Source organism: Podarcis bocagei (genome assembly GCF_964188305.1).
Source record: "Podarcis bocagei genome assembly, chromosome: 10".
Classification (NCBI taxonomy): Eukaryota; Metazoa; Chordata; class Lepidosauria; order Squamata; family Lacertidae; genus Podarcis; species Podarcis bocagei.
This window is the reverse complement of record NC_138135.1, coordinates 42,122,431-42,143,398: the sequence shown is the minus strand read 5'-3', so window position 1 is coordinate 42,143,398 and position 20,968 is coordinate 42,122,431. Positions and strand designations below refer to the sequence as shown.

The 20,968-nt window shown below is 43.4% G+C and overlaps 1 long non-coding RNA gene across 1 annotated transcript; it reads right to left on the bottom strand.

Annotated features, from left to right (window-relative positions):
• Positions 1-1,757: 1,757 nt before the first annotated feature.
• Positions 1,758-18,378, bottom strand: LOC308596368. The gene is made up of 3 exons (XR_014012498.1): positions 18,347-18,378; positions 3,985-4,032; positions 1,758-2,232 (listed from the first exon to the last, which is right to left on the bottom strand). It is a non-coding gene; the product is annotated as an uncharacterized lncRNA (long non-coding RNA).
• Between the last annotated feature and the right edge of the window lie 2,590 nt (positions 18,379-20,968).

Below are 20,968 nucleotides of genomic sequence, written 5' to 3'. Positions count from 1 at the left end.
AACAATGTTTGCTGTAGGGTAGCAACTGAGTAGAATAAAAGACCTGGCCGCTGGCATGGAAATAAGCACGATCACCTATTAATTGCTGGAGAGCAAGCTGCTCTTAAGAGCAGCAGAGCAAGGGTTCATATAAAAGCTGGTGGTGAAACCACACATAATTTCCAATGCACAGAGGTAGGACTGTATGCTACCACGCCCAATCCTTTCTCTGAAGTAACCCACCTTGAGTTCACTGAGGCTTACTTCCTGGTATTCCTATATATAAACAATCCTATGCATGTCTGCTCAGTGCCCCACTAAGTTCAATGAATACAGGATTGCAATCTTAGGCTATTAGAGAGCTACTCCAATAGATGTAACATTCTTAAAAGATAGTTGCAAAATTGTACCACACCATGTTCCCCCCCCCCCTGAGGAGACAGATCCAGACTTTTCTATCTTTCCTAAACAGAAGCATACTTCTGTTATCAACTTTTAGCCCTTAGATCTTTTGCCCTCAGGTAACCAACTGGAATAATGATAGTGATTTATTTATTACACGCCAATGAGTTTCCATTCACCAGCAATTTCTGGAAACAATTTAGTTTCTAATTCTGTGGCTGTAGGAAAGAGGCATCCAAGAAAATAGCCTCAATACAAGGTACAGGATGCAAATGAAGGAGTCCTCTCTTTATTTGATAAGTTTGAGAACAAAATATTTTTTCAATTAAGAATACAATTTTTATTTGTAGGCAGGTAGTTACTGGATGTTTATTTTATAACCTATGAACATCCTTGTTAACTAATATTAATGGGTTACAATCTGTTTAGAAGATGCCTCTAAATAAAGGAGATACTGGGTTATATAAAGAATACTCAATTTATTCCATGTCCCTGAGCCACTGCGGCAATTAAAGTGAGTGGTTTTCATCAAGTCTGGCATTCCTCAGCAGTCTCTGTCTCCAGTGAAATTATTAGTGATGGCTCATTATGTACTGTTCACATTACAGACAATGTAGCACCAGTGTTCAAAATTCAGGTTTTTGCATGAAAAAAGGCACTGAGTTTTTCACCTTTACCTGTCACATATGAATGAGAATTTTCTTTCAACAACAAAAAAGGAAGAAGTGATTATTTCTCTTCTTCGTGGGGGGGGGGGGTTACCACATGCACCAAATTCAGCATTTTCTTCCCAGAACCCATCCTGAGTAAAAAATAAAAATGCTAGTATTTTTTTTTCTTTTAGAAAACCCACTTTCTTCTACATAAGTTGGCTAGAATGATGCTTTTTGCTGCAATTTAAATACGTTCAAAAGAAATTAAAGCCCTATAATAGGCGTGGGGGTGGGGAATCTGCATTCTATTTAAGTAATAACTCCAGAGTCATGGGGGCGGGGGGCAGAATACCCAATCTTTCAGAAGGACGGATATATATAGAGAAAAAACCTACTGAAGGACTCCATTCCCCCACTTAATAGCCTGATAAGAGCTGAGCATGGTCAGTAGTCATGGAATGTGTTATGTACTGAAGTTCTCACCCTGGGCCAGCAGGGGGATACTGTAGATAGTTGTGCAAATAAGGGATCGAAAGTGGCGTTTAGTGGCGTTCAGTTACAGAAAGTTGTTACAGTTACGTTGTACTGGAGCTCTATATAAGCAGGCTGGCTGAGCCCTTCAGTTCAGTTCTGTTCTGGCCTGTGAATAAACAAGAGCTGTTTGAAGAATCGCTGTGTCGTCTGATATGTTCACCCACAGCTTAAGAGAATGCTTACTGCATGTTGCAGGGAGGGCAAAACATGGCAAGAGGGGTAATGGAATATCCTGGAAAAGGGTATGACAGGTTGGATGGGATCTTGAACAGGTGCAATTAACACAGGGACATTTAGTTGTAGATCCCACCAGTTTCCTTCTAAAAAAGCATCCCTGCCTCATAAGGGGGGTGGGGGGAATGCAGAATTATATGCAGGTACTTGACAATATTTTTTAAAAAGAGCATGTTGCATTAAATTACCCCTGATCTGCAAATATTACAACTCTGAGCTCATGCTGAGCTACGTAAACCTGTCTGGAGGGAGCACAGTTGCAAGGAGCTACAATTAGAGAAAGAGACTGAACCAATGGGCTGGGGGGAAGGCAGCTGTTGTTATAAGGAAAACCACACGGCTGGATCACAGAACACATGACATCAAGGAGCAGGTTTGGACAGAAGGATATCGTGTAGTGAATCGCCCTTTCACCAACAGGGTGGTCCCTCTGGGGAAAAAGAAGAAGTTAATAATCTAAACTTGCTTATGAAGGCAAGTCATGCATCAAGTAAGTTGTTGTCTTAGCCATTAATTAAATCATAAACCTATGAAAGAAACTAACTGAGGGTTGGGGGTATTTTTTTTGGGGGGAGGGAGGTAAAATAGAGTTAATTATGAGCCTTTCATCTTGGCAATTGCCATTTGAAAAGAAACTTTGAACTGTAACCAGGAGCAGTCTGCTCAATAAAGCATAGCCTTTCAGTTCATTAGGATTCCATTCCGTACTAGAGTTGTTTGCACATTTCATTCACAAAAAATACCTCACACCGATTTAAGGGGAATACATGCACCCTTTATGGCACCCTTTGCCAATCCAGAATTCTCCAGACTGCAGCTCCTGACAGCCGCAGCAAAACCCGGTGCCCTCCAGATGTGCATAATGTCTAAGGGGTACCAGTTTGATCAAGGCTGATCTTTGGGCTTCATACATAGCTATTATATGAAAAGTGAGCTTTCCCCAAAGTATCATTTTAGGTGTAATTAGCAATGCCCATTAAAATATATACACCATAAGGCTCTTAATATAATTACTCTAAATCTGTGTGGCAGGTATTTTCGCCTACGGAAGTGTTCACAATGGCCAGAGAAGAAAAAAGATGATCTAAGTCTGCCAACATCTGCCGATGAGTCTTCGGCCACATTCATAGCATATATTTAAAACACTATGATACCACTTTTACCAGTCATGGCTTCCCTAAATAATTTTGGGAACTGTAGATTATTAAGGGTGCTTAGAGTTATTAGAAGACTCCTATTTTCCTCTCAGAGTTACAATTCCCAGAGGAAGGATTGATTGTTAAACCACTCTGGGATTTTTTAATACTTTGTGAGGAGAATAGGGGTCTCTTAACAACTCTCAGCACCTGTAACAAACTACAGTTGCCTGGATTCTTTGGGGAAAACTGTGTCTGCTTAAAGTGGTATCATGGTGCTTAAAATGTATGGTGTGAATGTGGCCTTTGCTAGGTCTTCTTCTCCAAACAGTGGAACATAGGAAGCTATGGCCAGTGGCAGAGGAAGGGAGGAGCAGAGGGAGCGAGCCGCCCCAGGCACCATCCTGGAGAGGGGGCAACATTTGGCATGGCCCCTCTGGCCCCCCGCGACTCCCCGCATCAGCAAGTGCCACCAGAGCCCCCATCCCCCTGCAATTGGCACCCCCAATGGGCGGGTGGAGCGTGTGAAGATGGGGACGCCCAGGAGCTGCCTCCCTTCTTGGAAATAATAAAAAAACAAATGGGGCACCGCCAAGAAGGTAATCACATTTTCATGGTCAGTCTTTATTTAGGGAGCCCGTCCACTGCCAACCCCGGTGCCTAGGGCTGCAAAGCCTCTGCACACCTGCCTGAGAGTGAGCCCCCTACCCAAGCATTACTTTTCTACACCAGCTCAAAGACCGTCAAAGGTGATGTTCTGTTTTTTTTACTGGGAATATTTGGGGTGGCTATGCTGGATGGCTGGTTTTTAGAAATAATAATGAATGCATAGAACCGACTGTCTCTTGGGGAGGAAGAGGCGGGGGAGAGAACAGAGCTTGTGATCCTAGCTGATCACCTTTGGATCCAGAGAATTTTTCAGCCTTCTCTCCTCACCCCCTCACCCCATGTCGCCTTCCCGCTAGCGGAGAAATCTAGGAGAGAAAGAAGCAGAAGAGAAACTCTACAACCCCTGTAAAATATAGCCTCATAACACAAATTATTACCTATTTATCACAGGTGCAATTATATTCTAATATGTATCTCATAACCTCCTGCAAAAAAAGGGAAAGGGAGTTCAGCAGCAGCCTAGCTAAGGTTCAGAAACAGGGTAACAAATGCATATACTTTTCTCTGTGCAAAACTAGCTGTTAACCCCTATCTTCACATAAATGACAGGCCCTCCCAGCTTTCACCTGGGAGATTTCATTTTCTTGTCCCTCACCCTGAGAGATCTCCACTTCCCCCTACCTCTCACTCAGGCCTTTTCCACCACCTATCTGCCACTTTCATGGGGGTGCAGTCCTTGTCCCCTAATGGCATCCCAGAAGGAAAGACACCAAAGGGATAATTCTATGTGGTCTCTCTCCCCCCCCCTGTAAAGTTAACCCCCACTGCCATTGGCTTATCACGGGACAGCCTGCTTCCTGTAGCATGCCAACAAAATATGTGCTCTACATGCAGTTTCTTATTTTTGAATTTGTTCTCGCTAATGTGATCGTAATGTGATGTTCTTAATCTTCCAGTATTGCTCTTCACCAAATTTGTTCTCCGTTAAATCTAAGATAATTTTCTGTTGACTTAATTGCAAGCATTAATTATGCTTCTTTCTGTTCTTTTGTTTGTCACTTGTGACATTTTGCTCTTAATTGTTCTTTTTCCACCTCTAATCTAGCATCTTTTGCACGTCTAATTGATATTCCATTTATTTGCCCTTTCAGATAATTAATGGGGACATTAATTAGATTGGGTTTTAAGCAATTCAACTTTATTAGATATTTCCTTTCCTATTCCCTTCTATATGATTGCCTCCTGAACACAGCCCATTAGCTAATGTTTACTCTACCTTATAAACTTTATATGCAAACAGAATTACTCGGACTTGTAATATTCCAAGAAATAATGGCTTAGTGTTCATCCATTACAAAATGGATGGGATAAACAAATAGTATGGGATAAACTGATTTACTCTATTGTTAATTATTTTAGGGCAAAAGCAATACTGAACAATAAAGCAGTAATTGGCTAGAAAAGAGTAATCTTTAAAATTGACATTGCTGAAGAAAGTAGACACATTTTGCAAACAGACTTCATTAAGAGTTATTTGCTTGGTCTGAGTAAATGAGGGGTCAGATGTCTACTGCATGATCTCTTATCACTTGATGACTCTCAGTGGAATACATCTCTTGAGAAATACTGACTAGCACAGATGTGACATAATTGGGCTAAAACACTAGAAAATGGGGTGTTTAAGCCTGATTTGAATAGACTTGAGGTGGAATAAAGGCACTGGTAACATGCATGTGTTTATACCTGTGTCAGGGACTGGGCTGAGGAGGAATGGTGTGAGTTCCCCCCTTTTTTCCTGAACCTTCCCAAGGGCAGGAGGACAGTATTGATTTAGAACAGTGGTTTGTAGAGGGGCATAGCCCAGAGGGGGAAAGCTGGGAAATACTGGGTGAGGAACAGCTAGAAGAGGAAACATCAGGAGAGAGGCAGCTGGCAGATTCAGTCTCCCTGGACAGCATCCCTGACTTCCCTTTGCCAAAGACTAGAAGGGCTTGGAAAGTGATAGAACAGGAAGCGCAATGGCAACAAGCTCAGATTACCTGGCATAGGAGTAACGTAGATTAATGGGGACGGAGGGGCTGAACCTTTACTGGGAGCAACACCAATTTTTAGAGAGATATGCATTCGTTTGACCCTTGCTGTGATTATTAATGAACTCATCTGGTAACAACACTCCTTTGGTTTGATCTGCTTATTACTGCCACCGGGGGAGGGATCCGATTCTCCGAAGCCTGACAACCTGTAACAGATCTAATAGTAGCATCCGAGGGCAATTTACATTGGTTAACCAACCCTGGAGGAAAGGGCTAGAAAGCATCATCACTGCTGCTCCAATAAAAATGGGAGGCTGCTGCAGTGACCTTGAAGGCCTGGGGGCCATTTGCAGCCTTCCAGGCTTCTCCATCTATCCCTCCGGACTCTTCCCAGGCTGTACAACTTCTTGGTCTTGCTTCACACCCTCCTCAAGTGCTTTTGCCTGGATGCTGTTCCCGACATAATGTCTTTCTCTTGAACAGTCATGACGCCTCTTGCTTGCCTTGACAGAGGATGAGGACACATGCATAAAGAAAACTTTGATTTTTGCATGGCTGGAATGTAGCTTACTGTAAAAGGTAATAGCTGTGTATGTTGCTCCACCCACTTTGTGTCTCTGGCCACACCCACCAATGACAAGTGACCCTCCTCAGAAAGCTAAATGTGGTCCCCAGGCTCAAAAACTTCCCCAACCCTGTTTTAATGTTGTTGTGGCATATTTTTTTTAAATCCACAATTATATTTATCAAGCTGGCATTAGAATCATAGAATCACAGTGTTGGAAAGTACCCAAAGGCTTATCTAGTCCATCCTCCTACAATTCTGGAATAATAACTAAAGAATCCTTGACAGATGACCACCTGACCTTTAAAAACCTCCAATTATATACTGAGTAACCCATACAATAGATGTCAGCAGAATTATCTTCTCCATTGGGAAAACTAATTTTGCAAAGGAAGTCTTAAAATTAGCCCAAACACATCTATTGGTCTCATTGCTTCAGAAGCTTACAGAATGTACAGGAGATGCAGCTGATACAATTGGCTAATGACAAAGCTTTGAACTGGAGCATTGTGCTAGACTTTTTACCATTTGTATAAAAATCAACTAGTCCTCTCTTCCTTTAAGGTTTCCCAGAGAATATTTCCTAACCCTATCAATAAACAGAAAGCATAACTAAAAAATATGTGCCATGATACCGCTAGATGGAGCTAACTCTTTGAAAGTAGTCCACTCTGTCTAGTTCTTTCCTAAACTGTATTTTTCAGAAGTTTGACAGTGATGTAAGTGAGACAAAATGAAGTAGTGCCCATTGCATTGCAGTTGTTAACATTACAGTGGAGACACTGCCGATTATTTAAAGTCTATAGGTTCATATGCATTTTTATAGACTCACTGACACACCCAACCCCCCCCCTCCAGTGGTAGTTCTTACAAGCAACCTTTACACATGTATGCATATAACTTAATAATAACTTGTAATGTACAGGAAGGCGAAGTAGTCTCCCTACATGAGATAACACCCCCAGGTTTCTCTGTCCTCCATCAATCGCGGACTGTGGGTCGGGGGGGAGGAGTAGCGTTGTTATTCCGGGAGGATTGCTCTTTCAGAGCTCTGCCATCACCAGCGATCTCCGGCATTGAATGTGTTGGTCTTGTGTGGGGCACCAAGGAGAGCTTGGCTGTCTGGCTGGTGTACCGACCACCCAACACACCTGCAGCCACCCTGTCAGACCTGCTGGAGGTGGTGGCAGGCTGGGCCTTGGAGTTCCCAAACCTACTGGTTTTGGGAGACTTCAACGTCCATGCCGATGCCGCTCCCTCCTCACAGGCTCTGGACCTAGTGACTTCCATGGCAACACTAGGGCTCTCCCAGTTTGTTTGTTTGTTTGTTTGTTTGTTTAAATGATATTTATTAGAAGTTTAAAAATTACAGCAAATAGAATAAAAGAAAACAACAAAAAATTTAACAGAACATACATTACAATATATAAAAAGAAAAACATAAAAAACAATACAATACAGCAAAAAAGAACAATAACATTAAAACACACATCCAATATTCCATATCATTATCTTTCATTTACTTGTTTCATCGACCTCCTCACACCTCCCTTTTTGTATTCTAGTTTAATTAATTGTTTCAGCAAATTCTTTCCATCTTTCTCAATTTTTGTTGTATAATTTATCTTAACGGTCTAACCTATTAATTAACTCCGCAAATCCTTTCCATCTTTCACTATATTCTGTCATTAAATTTACCTTAATTTATTTTAACCTTATCTTACCATAAAAAGCCTTAAAACTTAAAACTTAATACTTATTTATACATAACTCCTTATATCATTTCTACTAAAGCCAAATAGTTTCATTCCAACATTTTCCCTAACACTCATTAATTTTACACTAATTCTCAAAATAAATTTTAAAGAACTTTCTTCCAATCTTCATCCAACGTCTCTTCTTCCTGGTCTCGGGTTATGTCAGTCCTTTCTATCCATTCCATCTAGTCCATCAACCTGGTGATCTTGTGTCTGAGGCTCTTAAGTCTTTTCCATGTCCCTTCTGCAGATCTTCTTCTTGTTTATGCCTGCACTTTACTTTGTCTTTTGTTGATCTTTTTCTTAATTTCTTTCCTTTCTCATTGAGGAGTAGGTCTCGGGGAGACTCCAACCCAACAATATCTCCGTCCCCCCTCGACAGGTCAGCCCATTCTCCACAGTCAGCACTGTAATCCAGAAAGTATTTAAAAGCATGTTTCAAAGTCCCTCCAAAGTTAAGAGCCCCCACAACTCCAGACCCCCCCCCCCGGCCCAAAACCAAATCCCAAAAGCCAAAACGTCCCTGCCTAGGGGGATCCAACCAACTTCCCATCTCCAAACCAAACAATACTCCCTCTCTCCAAATCTGACTTTCTCCAGGTTCAGTCTTCAAAAACAGCAGCTTATGCTCCTGCAGGGCCTTGGGTCTCTCCATTTGTGTTACTTGAGGTTCAACAACAACCTCCTCCATTATCTTCTGCACTTGCACTTGCCCTGTCAAAACAGATTCCTGGGTTGGTTCCTGAATGGTTTCTATATGAGTATTCACTGTTTGTCCAAAATTATTGACTGCAACAGTCATCAAATCCATCTTCTCATGCAGCTGCTCCAACAAAGCGCTTGTCTTGCAAAGAACAAGCACCAAAACGTCTTCTAAACACATTCTTATCCAAGGTCAGAGTCTGGTCTCACGATCCTTAATCTCCACAGCTGTGAAATCCCCCAGATCGACTCCAGCAACAATTTCACAAGCTCCCTCTAGAGGAGACAATTTCAATTTGTATCCATCTTTTGAAAGCAGGTCCAACAAAAGAAAATTACTTTCATTTTTCAAATATTTTGTTTCTTTTGAATGCAAAAGGCAACATTGGGATCAATATGTTTCTCTTTTTTAACTATCTGTCAAAAGACGTTCCATTCACAGTCAATGAACTTCCCCCAAAATTTCTGTCTGACACCCTGTTCCCAGGTTTGAGACGGTGGAAATTTATCTTACTTTACTCTCTCTCCTGCAGGCTTAAACAATCTAAGATCCCCCCCCCCTTCTCCTGCTTCCAAGAGGGGTTTTGGTGGTTTTAACTGAAGGAAATTTAGTCCTTTATATACGACTTTCCATACTTTAGCTTGCAAAATTTTTGCTTCAATCTATTTACAAAAGCGGAAGGCAGACTTCCTGTTAAGAATCTTCCCGCTTCGGTGCCAAATTAAAATGTTCCGTAGTCCAATTTTCTGTTCTACTCACGGGTACTTGTTTAGAGTCCAATTGTCCACAGAAAAAAGGCAGCGCTCTCCGGCAACGGCTGTGCGGCTTCACTCCGTAAAAGTAGCGGTTTATTCAAAACACCGTGCCACTCACCCCACTTCGCTTCGGATCCCCGAAAAAGGGTTTCCCTGCGAGTAGGGGAGGCGCTCTTGGTGTCAGCCGAATCCCACGTTCCCAGGCTTCTTCCACCTGGGATTTTTGAGGGGTCTCCGCCTTCGCCGTGGCGGCAAGACCCGATTTTCGTGGAGCGGGTTCCTCTCGGGCAGAGGAACTCTGCCATTGCCGATGGCGCTAACCTGGAAGTCTCTCTCCCAGTTTGTTTTGGGCCCCACTTATCAAGCAGGCCACACGCTGGATCTGATCTTTGGGGCTGGCATAGATGTGATCATGCTCCCCACTGTGGAAGTGCCATGGTCTGATCACTACGCTTTGAAAGCCAAGATTGACTTCCTGCTCCTCCCCGGCTCGGGTGGCAAACCTATTTGGGCTCGTCCACGAAAACTGATGGATCCTGATAGATTCCGACAAGCCTTGCGGAACCCTGCTCCTCCTGGCGACTCATTAGATGACCTTGTTGAGGACTGGAATAACCGGCTCTTGGCAGCCATTGATGAGATCGTGCCTAAGCGCCCTTTGTGACCCAGTCGAAACCGGGCCCCTTGGTTTACTGAGGAGCTCCGGAAAATGAAGCGGGATCTCAGATGGCTAGAGCAAGTATGGCGACAGACTTGTGATGGAGCCTCAAGAACATCTTATAGGACGCTTATGAAAGCCTATGAGATGGCTATGAAAGCTGCTAAGAAATCTTACTTTGCAGCTTCCATTGCATCCGCTAGCTCTCGCCCGGCACAACTTTTTAGAATAATTAGGTCAATAACGTCCTTAGGAGGACAACCAAATTTAAGCACAAATTCGACCCACAGCTGTGAGGCATTCGCGAGCTTTTTTGCGGAGAAAGTCCTGTTGCTCCACCGTGACCTCCCTGCCAATTTAGATACAGTGACTGAACTGGAGGCCCCTTGACTGACTTCAGGTCCAGTGTTGGACCATTTCGATCGGATACTCCCTACTGATGTGGATAGATTCCTCCAAGTTGGTAGGCCCACCACCTGCCTCCTTGATCCGTGACCGTCTTGGCTGATTAGGGAGTGTCCAGATGTTGCGCGGACCCCCCTGGTTGAAATTATCAATTTGTCCCTTGACACGGGGACATTCCTAGGGGAACTGAAGGAAGCAGTGGTGTGTCCACTCTTAAAGAAAACTTCATTAGATCCCTTAGACCTATCCAATTACCGCCCAGTTTCAAATCTTCCATACCTGGGTAAGGTAATTGAGAGAGCGGTTGCTGAACAGCTTGGTAGGTTTCTGGAGGAAACATCAGCATTAGATCCATTTCAGTCTGGTTTCTGTCCTGGTTTTGGGACGGAGACGGCTCTGGTTGCCCTAACAGATGATATCCATAGACAACTGGATCGAGGCGGGTCAGGACTGCTGATCCTTTTAGATTTGTCAGCAGCCTTTGACATGGTCGATCATGATCTTCTGGACCACCACCTCGCAGACGTGGGGATACAGGGCATAGCCCGTAACTGGTTGTGCTCTTTTATCTCTGGTCGGGGACAGAGGGTGGCACTAGGGAGGGAAATGTCGCCGCACCACTCCTTGGTGTGTGGAGTGCCGCAGGGCGCAATTCTCTCCCCGATGCTTTTTAACATCTTTATGCGCCCCCTTGCCCAGATTATCCGGAGCTTTGGGCTGGGCTGTCACCAATATGCTGATGACACTCAGCTCTATCTGCTGATGGGTGGCCACACCGACTCAGCCCCGAACACACTGACCAGATGCTTGGAAGCTGTGGCTGGATGGTTTCGTGGGAGCTGATTGAAACTAAATCCTTCGAAGACAGAGGTCCTGTGGCTAGGTCGGGATGGCATGGGGATGAGGGACCAACTCCCTTCTCTTGCGGGGGCCCAATTAGTGCCATTGCCTTCCGTTAAGAGTTTGGGTGTAATCCTTGACGCCTCCCTTTCCATGGAGGCGCAAGTTACAGCAGCAGCCAAGGCGACATTTTCCACCTTCGCCACATCAAGCAGTTGGTCCCTTACCTTTCCCGCCTTGACCTGGCCACAGTGATCCATGCAACGGTCATCTCCAGGCTTGACTACTGTAATTCGCTCTATGCGGGGCTGCCCTTGAAGCTGTCCCAGAAACTCCAGCGGGTACAGAATGCTGCAGTGAGGCTCCTCACAGGGTCTTTGCCATGGGAGCATATTCACCCAGTGCTTTTCAAGCTGCACTGGCTCCCGGTGGAGTACAGGGTCAGATTTAAGGTGCTGCTTTTGACCTTTAAAGCCCTTCACGGCCTAGGACCCTCATACCTACGGGACCGCCTCTCCTGGTATGCCCCACAGAGAGCCTCAAGGTCCATAAATAACAACACCCTAGTGGTCCCAGGCCCTAAGGAAGTTAGATTGGCTTCAACCAGAGCCAGGGCCTTTTCAACTCTGGCTCCGGCCTGGTGGAACGCTCTGCCTCATGAGACCAGGGCCCTGCAGGATCTGATTTATTTCCGCAGGGCCTGTAAGACTAAGTTGTTCCACCTGGCCTTTGGCTTGGAGCCAATTTGATTCCCTCCCTCCCTCTCTTTCTTTTTTCTTTTCCTTCTCCTCCTGCAATGAGGCTACATTTTAATATTTTAATGTTCCATTATTTTAATGTTGTATTTTATTTTTGTTTTTAAGTTGTAATCATTCATCTTGTTTTTATTATTGCTTGTAAGCCGCTCTGAGCCCGGCCTTGGCTGGGGAGGGCGGGGTATAAATAAAAAAAATATTATTATTATTATTAATTGCTTGCAAACATAATGGGACAAGTATGCATCTTGCTAATTCACTGGGGAGTTTTTCAAATAAAGTGAGGAATTCTGAGAAGCAGAATTCTTCTTATTTAAAAGCAGATAATTTTTTTTCCCCTACAGGCAGTGACTGTCTTGGTGTCTCTACTGTTACTTACACCACAGAGACCTGATTTCCTAATGAAAGTATATGAGGATATCATTTCATACTAGATGACTACATATAAAATCCTAGGTCTCGATGAAAATCCCAACAGCCTTCATAATTAAATTATACTGAATACAATATGAAGCGCCCTTTACTATCTCAGCTGATAAACCAGTTTCATCTGTTCAGCTGAGACAGGGATTGGACTCAGTCAGCTATGCAGTGTTTCCCAACCTTTGGTCTCCAGCTGTTTTTGGACTACAATTCCAATCATTCCTGACCTTTGGTCTTGCTATCTAGGGATGATGGGAGTTGTAGTCCAAAAACAGCTGGAGACCAAAGGTTGGGACACATTGTTTTAAAACATTCCTGAACCTGGTGCCCATCAGATGTTGGAGTCCAGATCCCATAGCCAACATAGCTAATGGTCAAGGATGATGGGAGTTGTGTTGGATGGGGAAGACTACTACAGAACCTTCCATTGAGACTGTTGCAATGTGCAATGCGATGCTGTCTTTGAAGAGAGCTCAGCATCTGCAATCAGTGCAGAACGCTTCATTCTCTTCACAGGGACAAGTCAGATACAACTTACTGCTGCCATCATCATGGCTCCCTTACACCAATACTGTCCTGTAAAGCCTGAAGCTCATTTAACTTAGAGAGTGTTTCCTTCCACTCACTTCTCCCCATTCCGTTTTGTCTCTTTATATAGTATTCCTGTTTTCCTTTGTCTGTTGCTTTGGCTGCCATGTGCATCAGAGACTGGAAATGCTTAAGTAAACAAACATGGACATTGGTTAGATGGCAGCCTCCCCTTTCTGCCTTCCCCAAGTCCTAGGAAGGTGCTTTGTTGCTACAGAAGTCAACAAGTCATCACTAGAAAAAATTAGTGCCTGTAACCACAACAGTGCAGTTCCATGGAACATCAAGAAATGTTTTCCCTCCGGCTAGTGTATGGATGAAAGCCAGGAAAGATATCAAAAGGCTTCACTCAGCATGATGTGCTCTGAGGAAATATCCATGTTCCTGAATATGGTTTAGGGAGTGCCGGGAAGTCTTGATGCCAGGAAATGGCTCATTACATTTTCAATGGGTAACTCAAGTTCTGAGACTATCTAGTGGATATATTTCAATGACATGAATGGCCATCTATGGGTCCCTGAGAAATTGTGGATATGTTAGTTACTCTGATGGCACTGTAAGGACTAAGTTTTTTCTGATCCATAACTCATTTTTTCAGATTACTTGAAGTTTTTCTGAGTTGTATATGCATAGGCATGTCCAAAGTCCGTTTCAGGAGCTTAATCCGGCCCCTGTGGCAGTTTATTTTCTGGGTGAAAAAAAAAAGCTCAACAGCTTCATTCCAAAAAAAAGGTCAACAACTTTGGTCAGTTCTTATGGCCCTTCACTTCATCAAATCTGGCCCTCTTTGAAAAAAGTTTGGACATCACTGCAGATAAGCTGATAGCTGTAAGGCAGAGCTGGTTTTATGGTAGTATGAGCAGTTCAGCTGCAGGGGCACCACAACCAAGAATGGAGTGTGAGAGGTGGGGAATGCCAAATTTTAGTGTTGCACAGGGCACCGCTGAAATTAGAGAGCCCCAAGTCTGCAATTGGTGTAAAGTTTTATTATAGTGAGGCCATAGCAGCAATGCAAGAGATTGGCATGTCCTCTTGCTTTAAAAAGGAAATCTAATAAAATATGGTAAAAGATCTATAGTAATATAGTAAAAGAGGCACAAATACAAGATGGGTGACACCTGGCTTGAGAGCAGTACATGTGAAAAGGATCTAGGAGTCTTGATTGACCACAAACTTGACATGAGCCAACAGTGTGACGCGGCAGCTAAAAAAGCCAATGCAATTCTGGGCTGCATCAATAGGAGTATAGCATCTAGATCAAGGGAAGTAATAGTGTCACTGTATTCTGCTCTGGTCAGACCTCACCTGGAGTACTGTGTCCAGTTCTGGGCACCACAATTCAAGAAGGACACTGACAAACTGGAACGTGTCCAGAGGAGGGCAACCAAAATGGTCAAAGGCCTGGAAACGATGCCTTATGAGGAACGGCTAAGGGAGCTGGGCATGTTTAGCCTGGAGAAGAGGAGGTTAAGGGGTGATATGATAGCCATGTTCAAATATATAAAAGGATGTCACATAGAGGAGGGAGAAAAGTTGTTTTCTGCTGCTCCAGAGAAGCGGACACGGAGCAATGGATCCAAACTACAAGAAAGAAGATTCCACCTAAACATTAGGAAGAACTTCCTGACAGTAAGAGCTGTTCGACAGTGGAATTTGCTGCCAAGGAGTGTGGTGGAGTCTCCTACTTTGGAGGTCTTTAAGCAGAGGCTTGACAACCATATGTCAGGAGTGCTCTGATGGTGTTTCCTGCTTGGCAGGGGGTTGGACTCGATGGCCCTTGTGGTCTATTCCAACTCTAGGATTCTATGATTCTATGATCTATTCAGAGTTGGTGAGAATCTCTGTCAATTGCAAACAAAAATTAACCAGGGGCACAAACAAAGTGAGGGAGTTGCTTTCTGTAACCAACTCCAGTTTCTACAACATTGGAGTCTCCCTTTGATTATTTTTTTTTAAAACGGATACACAACAACTTCTAAGCATGCTGCTGAATATCCAGGGAGACTGGGATGCTCCCCTATGGGTTTCCATGTATGTTCATTTATTTCCTTTCATGGAGAAAGTCTGGCTTAGCCTAGAAAAAAATGTCAGAAAGGTATTGCTAAGATGCTGATGATGCTAATCATTATCAAATGTTCTACTGATGCACCCCAACATGTTAATATAAGAAACTTAACTTATGGGAAGATGCTAGCTTTAATCTTCTTCTTCTTCTTCTTCTTCTTCTTCTTCTTCTTCTTCTTCTTCTGCTGCTGCTGCTGCTGCTGCTGCTGCTGCTGCTGCTGCTGCTATCACTCGTAGCCGAGTAAGGTTGTCTTCCCATGGTTTCAACAATGAGTCCGTAAGAGACTGTGGAAGCCAATTCTGGATCCACATGTCCTTCCACAGTGGGGACATAGGTTTCTGGATGGGAGTTGTTTATGGTGAGGGTTTGCCAAGTGTGCCTTCCTCTTAGCACTTTTCTTCCTTTTGTCCTGAGTTCGAGCGTCTTCAAAGCCCATGACACCTTTGGTAAAGGCTGTTCTCCAACTGGAGCACTCGCAGGCCAGTGTTTCCCAATTGTCGGTGTTTATACTACATTTTTAAAGATTTGCCTTGAGAGAGTCTTTAAACCTCTTTTGTTGACCACCAGCATTATGCTTTCCATTTTTAAGATTGCTTTTCCAAAGACACACAACTTTTACTGAAGATAGTGCTGGAAATAAAGTACTTCTGGAGGTCACATCTACATTGTGGAAACACAATGACCCCTAAGTTAACATGGTGTTGTGTTCATCACATAAAGACCAATCTGCATATGAGAAGGGGCAACCTTCTGGGGCAGTTCACTGCGGTGGGCCACATGATTGCTGACTGTGCTACAGAACTTGGCAAAGATTTCTCTCTGTGTGATTGGCACTCGCGTGACTATCACAGCGGGTAGTCCCAGGATGCCTGAACAGCAGGTAGAACACTGGCTTTTTTTGTCCCTGAATCTGGGGGCAGGAATACCAGGGGATACCTTTTTGTTGTCTGAGCATTTTCAAGTCTCTTACAAAATGACCCAGCATTGCTAGTGATCCTTCATAATACCAGTTGCTATAAACCACAGGAAGTGAAAGTGCTCTTGTGATTGAATCCTGCTTGTGAATTTCACACAAGCATCTAGTTGACTACTATGAGAACAGGAATGTTGGACTAGATGGATCATTGGTGATCCAGGAAGCTCTTCTTATGGAAAGGTCTCTCTTTATTCCTCCCTTGGCAAATTTTAATTTCCTTTCCCTTATTTTTGCAAAGATAAAAATATTCTACTGCTGGAAGGAAAATTGATTAGAATGTGCTCGAACAGGCAGCTGTCTCACTCAAAGTGTCAGTGGCTAATGACTGAGGTGGCTATATTTTCTTCTCGCGGTTCTTCTAATGGGCAGTTTATACATGACACAGCTGACAGAACAGAAGAAGGGTGAGTGACTTGTCCTTCTTTTCCCACTCCTGTTGCAACATAAAGTGCCAAACTTGCAAATCTCCCTGTCACAGCTGAGGTCTGAAAATCCCAAGACTTAACAGATTCAGTGTAACTTGCCAATAAAGCTTCCTAGAAATTGGAAGACAAGTTTTGGGACAGGACTAGAGAGGACAGAGGAACTCACAACATGACATCATATCACCTGATGATTTCCATTAAACAATCCTGGGGTTCAGGGGGAATGGCTGAGAATGAATTTCGGCTCTTAATACAAGATGGCAAATATGACCTAATAGGTCATTACTGAAACCTGGTGGGATAAGACTCATGATTAGGATATAAAACACTGAGAGGTATAACCTATTCAAAAAGGGAGGAGTAGCATTATACTGTATGTAAAGGATGTTAACATTTGTGAAGAGATCTATGACCTGGAGCATGGAAAGCAGATTGAGAGCATATGGGTATAATTTTTAGGAGAGGGAAACAATAGTGACCTTCTATAGGGGTCTGGTATAGATCCCCAAGCCATACTGAAGAATTGGATGATGCCTTCCTACAACATATTAACAAACATTCAAAAAGGAGAGGTATAGTAGTCATGAGATTATTCAGCTATGGCAATATTTGTTGGAATCCAAACTGCCAAAAATGTAAGGTCCAACAAATTCCTAAATTGTTTCACTGACAATTTCATTTCCCAGAAGGTGGAAGAAGCAACAAGGGGACCATCTATCTTGGACCTGGTCCTCACCAGCAGGGGGGAACTGATTGACAAAATGGAAGTACTGACAACATTGGGAGGAAGTGATCATGTCAACTTCAGTTTCATGATACAGAGGCAAAGGAAAGCTGAGTGTTGTCAGACATGCACTCTGGACTTTAAGAAGGCTAATTTTAAAAAGTTTAAGGACTTACTGAGATCTCATGGTCCAAAACACTCAAAGAGAAGGGAGTCCAATATGGATGAGAGCACCAAATGGATTTCTGGATCCTTGGCTTTGAGTCCGCTTGGTTCCTATGACCCCTGGATCTATGTGGATTGCTGTTTGTCCGACCCTTGGAATGGACTTGACTTCGCATGTGGATTCGGCTTTGAGGCAAGCATATCTCAGAGACTCTTGTTTCCTGTCTGTTTGGCCTCACATTCCACCCAGCTCTGCGCTCTGTTGCTCAGCAATGGGACTTGGGACGGGGCTACAACAACTATAAATATAACATGATTACATTAGTGACACCCAACAGCAAAAAGTAACAAAAGAGCTTGACAGTTTCACTTTGGTGCTAGAAACTCCTCTGTCATTATGTTGCTTACGGTCTTATAAGACTTCCAAAGGCAGAGTAGGATTAAGTATCTGAAATTTGTTCTATATATAATTGTTAATGAAATGATAGTTCACCATTAATAAATTTGCTATAATCTAACAGCTCCATATAATCAACAGTACTGTATCTCCTAGTTCTAAACTACTAAGTCAATAGATCTTGAATTCAAGGATGTTAGAGTGGGAAGAGGGGTACAGAAAATAAATCAAATATTATTTATGAGCAAAATACCCTTCTTGTCCAGAATGCAGTATTTTCTTCTGAGTGGGCAACAATTTTCACTTCATAGTCTGTACTTTTTTGGGGGTAGGTTAGCCTATGCTAGAAATAATATGCAGGCCACATTTTGGGATAAGATTAAATTAAAAGAGGAGGAAAATGATGTTATCTTTTTCAAATGAGCTGTACTGTCTGGAGACATCTGCTAAATACATTTATGCTAATGTAGAAAGATTTTTTTATTAAAAATATATATATCACTGACATTATAGTAGCTTATTAAGCTACTTTCATTTGAAGTAGGCTAATAGGATTAACACTTACATTCAGGTGATTACGCACTCTTTGCAGTGTTGCCTTCTCCCTGGATGGGTGAGAAAAATTAAATTAGCAAGTTTGGCATCGCACTGATTCCCTCAATGCGAAATAGCTTTTCCATTAACCCTTTAGTAGCAATAGGTGACGCTAATGCTAGCAGCATCCTGAGGGGTTTTGGGTACCAGTTTGAACTACAGAACAAGTCAAAGCACACAGCTTCCTTGATTGAGTTTCTGCACATCCACTGCCACATCTTCAGCCTAGTCACTCATGGTGGCAGTGGAGGAAGCACTAGCAGTGAGAGTGCTTCCACCCAGCCAGCCATTTGGCAGCCGACAGGAGGTTGACTAAAGTGAGCAGGTGGCCAGCTGCACTCAGTCCAACCCTCCCTCTCAAAGCCTGGGATAAGGGAGACTTGGACCGCAGCCTTGTTTTTTGTCATCATTGGTGGTGGTGAGGCAAATGTCCTGTTCTTCTTGAAGGACATTTACATCTTATATCCCACAAACCATCTCAGTTATCTTTTGATGACCAGTGTGTTCAAAAGACCCAGTAGAATTTAGTCATTCTTAGTTAATTACATCTTTTCATTTCCTTATTAGTTTTGGCAAATTCAGCCCTATGGCCATATTTCAAAATGTTAGAAGTTCGGTTGCATCTATTGAGTGCACCCCATACATAAGAATTCATACACGTCTTAAGGGCAAACTCTTTATATAGTAGGTTAATGGATTTTGTATCTAGTGCTTTAATTTCTTCCACAGAAAGTAAGAAAATTGATGAAGAAACATCAAATGAGAATTATCTCTTTCCCTCCAGAATGATTGCTTCTAATTTAGTCAAGAGACTCAAGTTGAAGAAGCAAAAATGTTCTGTTAATTAATTCAGATTTTTGTTTCATCTGTCTTTTAACACATCCCACAGGACCAGATGTCCTAACTTAGATTTTCAGTTCTTCCTTGCTTCCAAAACCACTTTGACACTAAAATATTTATGCAATTTATATATACTACATTTATGACAAGAATTCACAAGTCTAGTAATTATTCTATGTTTACATTTTTTAAAGAAAATTCCAAAATTCTTCCTGCCACTGACTTTACAGAAGCATATGGATATATTTATGAATGTAGCTGAAAATAATATAAAATGACCTGTGTTAAATTGTGCGGCTGTATCATTATTCAGAGACTGGCCTTGTTTAATGCTTGGTTTAATATGCTATGAATAACCTATGAATTATGAAGCAGAGGTTTTTAAGTAATTGGCTGAACTGTTTGCTCCAGTTTCAAAACTGTTTATAATGGCTCAGATGCTGAGAACCATCGGAAGCAATATGCTTATGCAAGGAAACTTCCTCTGCCACATGAATCAACCCCCCTCCCCCAATGCAAAACTGGTGTGGTATGTGAAATTGGCTGAAACTGGACAAAGACATGTTGAATGGGAACTGTCTGTTCATTCAGGGTCCTTCTACCAGTTTCCCTGCCCCAATCTCATTGGCTTCTCAACCATCACAAGTGCCTTTTCAGGAGATACAGGAGAGTGCAGTGGGAAGGAGGAGATTAGCCCTTCCATAGATCTAAGCCAATGTGAATTTACAAACTATAGGTAGACTCAAGGGAAGAAAGCCATAGACATGAAGTGCCACTACTGAGGAGTGACTATGGGAAAGGAAAGGAAAGGAAATGGGTGTCTTACTGGAGATCACCTTTGACTAGTGACAAGAGACAGAGTATTGGATGGAGCCACACAGCATAGATGCCTGGCAACTGGGTGGAAGTAGGGATATTTGCACTGTATAGCCCCAGGTTTTATACACACCATACACCTGAAGTACAGTCCTTTGCTCTCAAATAATCCTGGGGTATTGTCAGGGAACTGCCATCGGAAAGACAGGTGGTGGAAGGGCTCACGGAGGTTGGGAGAGACTCAGCAGCTGAAGAGGGAACCAGCAGGGGGAGAGGCGGGTCTCTGAGGGAAAGTGAGCAGGAGGGATGGCTCAGAGACACTTCAAGCGAGAACAGTGGGGAGGTTTCTGGACCTCCTATAGGGACACCCACTCCTCGCCAGAAACTGTCACGCCGTGAGTCCAGAAGACATGTTTCCGTTAAGGAGCTTTTATGTTGGAAGCGATTCTGAAAGCAACCACTGACGGAATCTGCCAGTGACTGACGGAGCCATGCTAGAGGGGCTCCGTTACAGACAGAGGTTTGCGGACTTAAACTCTGAGGGACTAGGATTTTACGCACAAGCAGCTCATCATCCCATCACAGCATTCCGACATGAGCAACCCAGCCGGAACCGGAGAAGCAGGAGCTGGAGCGGGTCCAAGCCTGGAAGAAAGGTACCGGGTGTTGGAGGTCCAGCTAGCGCTGCAGACGGCGAGGCTCGAGGAGAGGAGGGCTCAAGAGGCAGAGAAGGGGAAGACCACCCCGCTCGCCAGAAAGGTGCCAGGATTGGTGCAGAAGTTTGGGGGGGGGAGCCCAAGGACTATCATGCCTTTAGGACAGAGATGCAATATGCCCTCAATCTGCAGTTTGATGACTTTCCCGACGAGGAATCGCGGGTGGCATTTGTGATTGGGCATCTCGAAAAGGGGGCGAAAGACTGGGTTAGGCCCCTGAT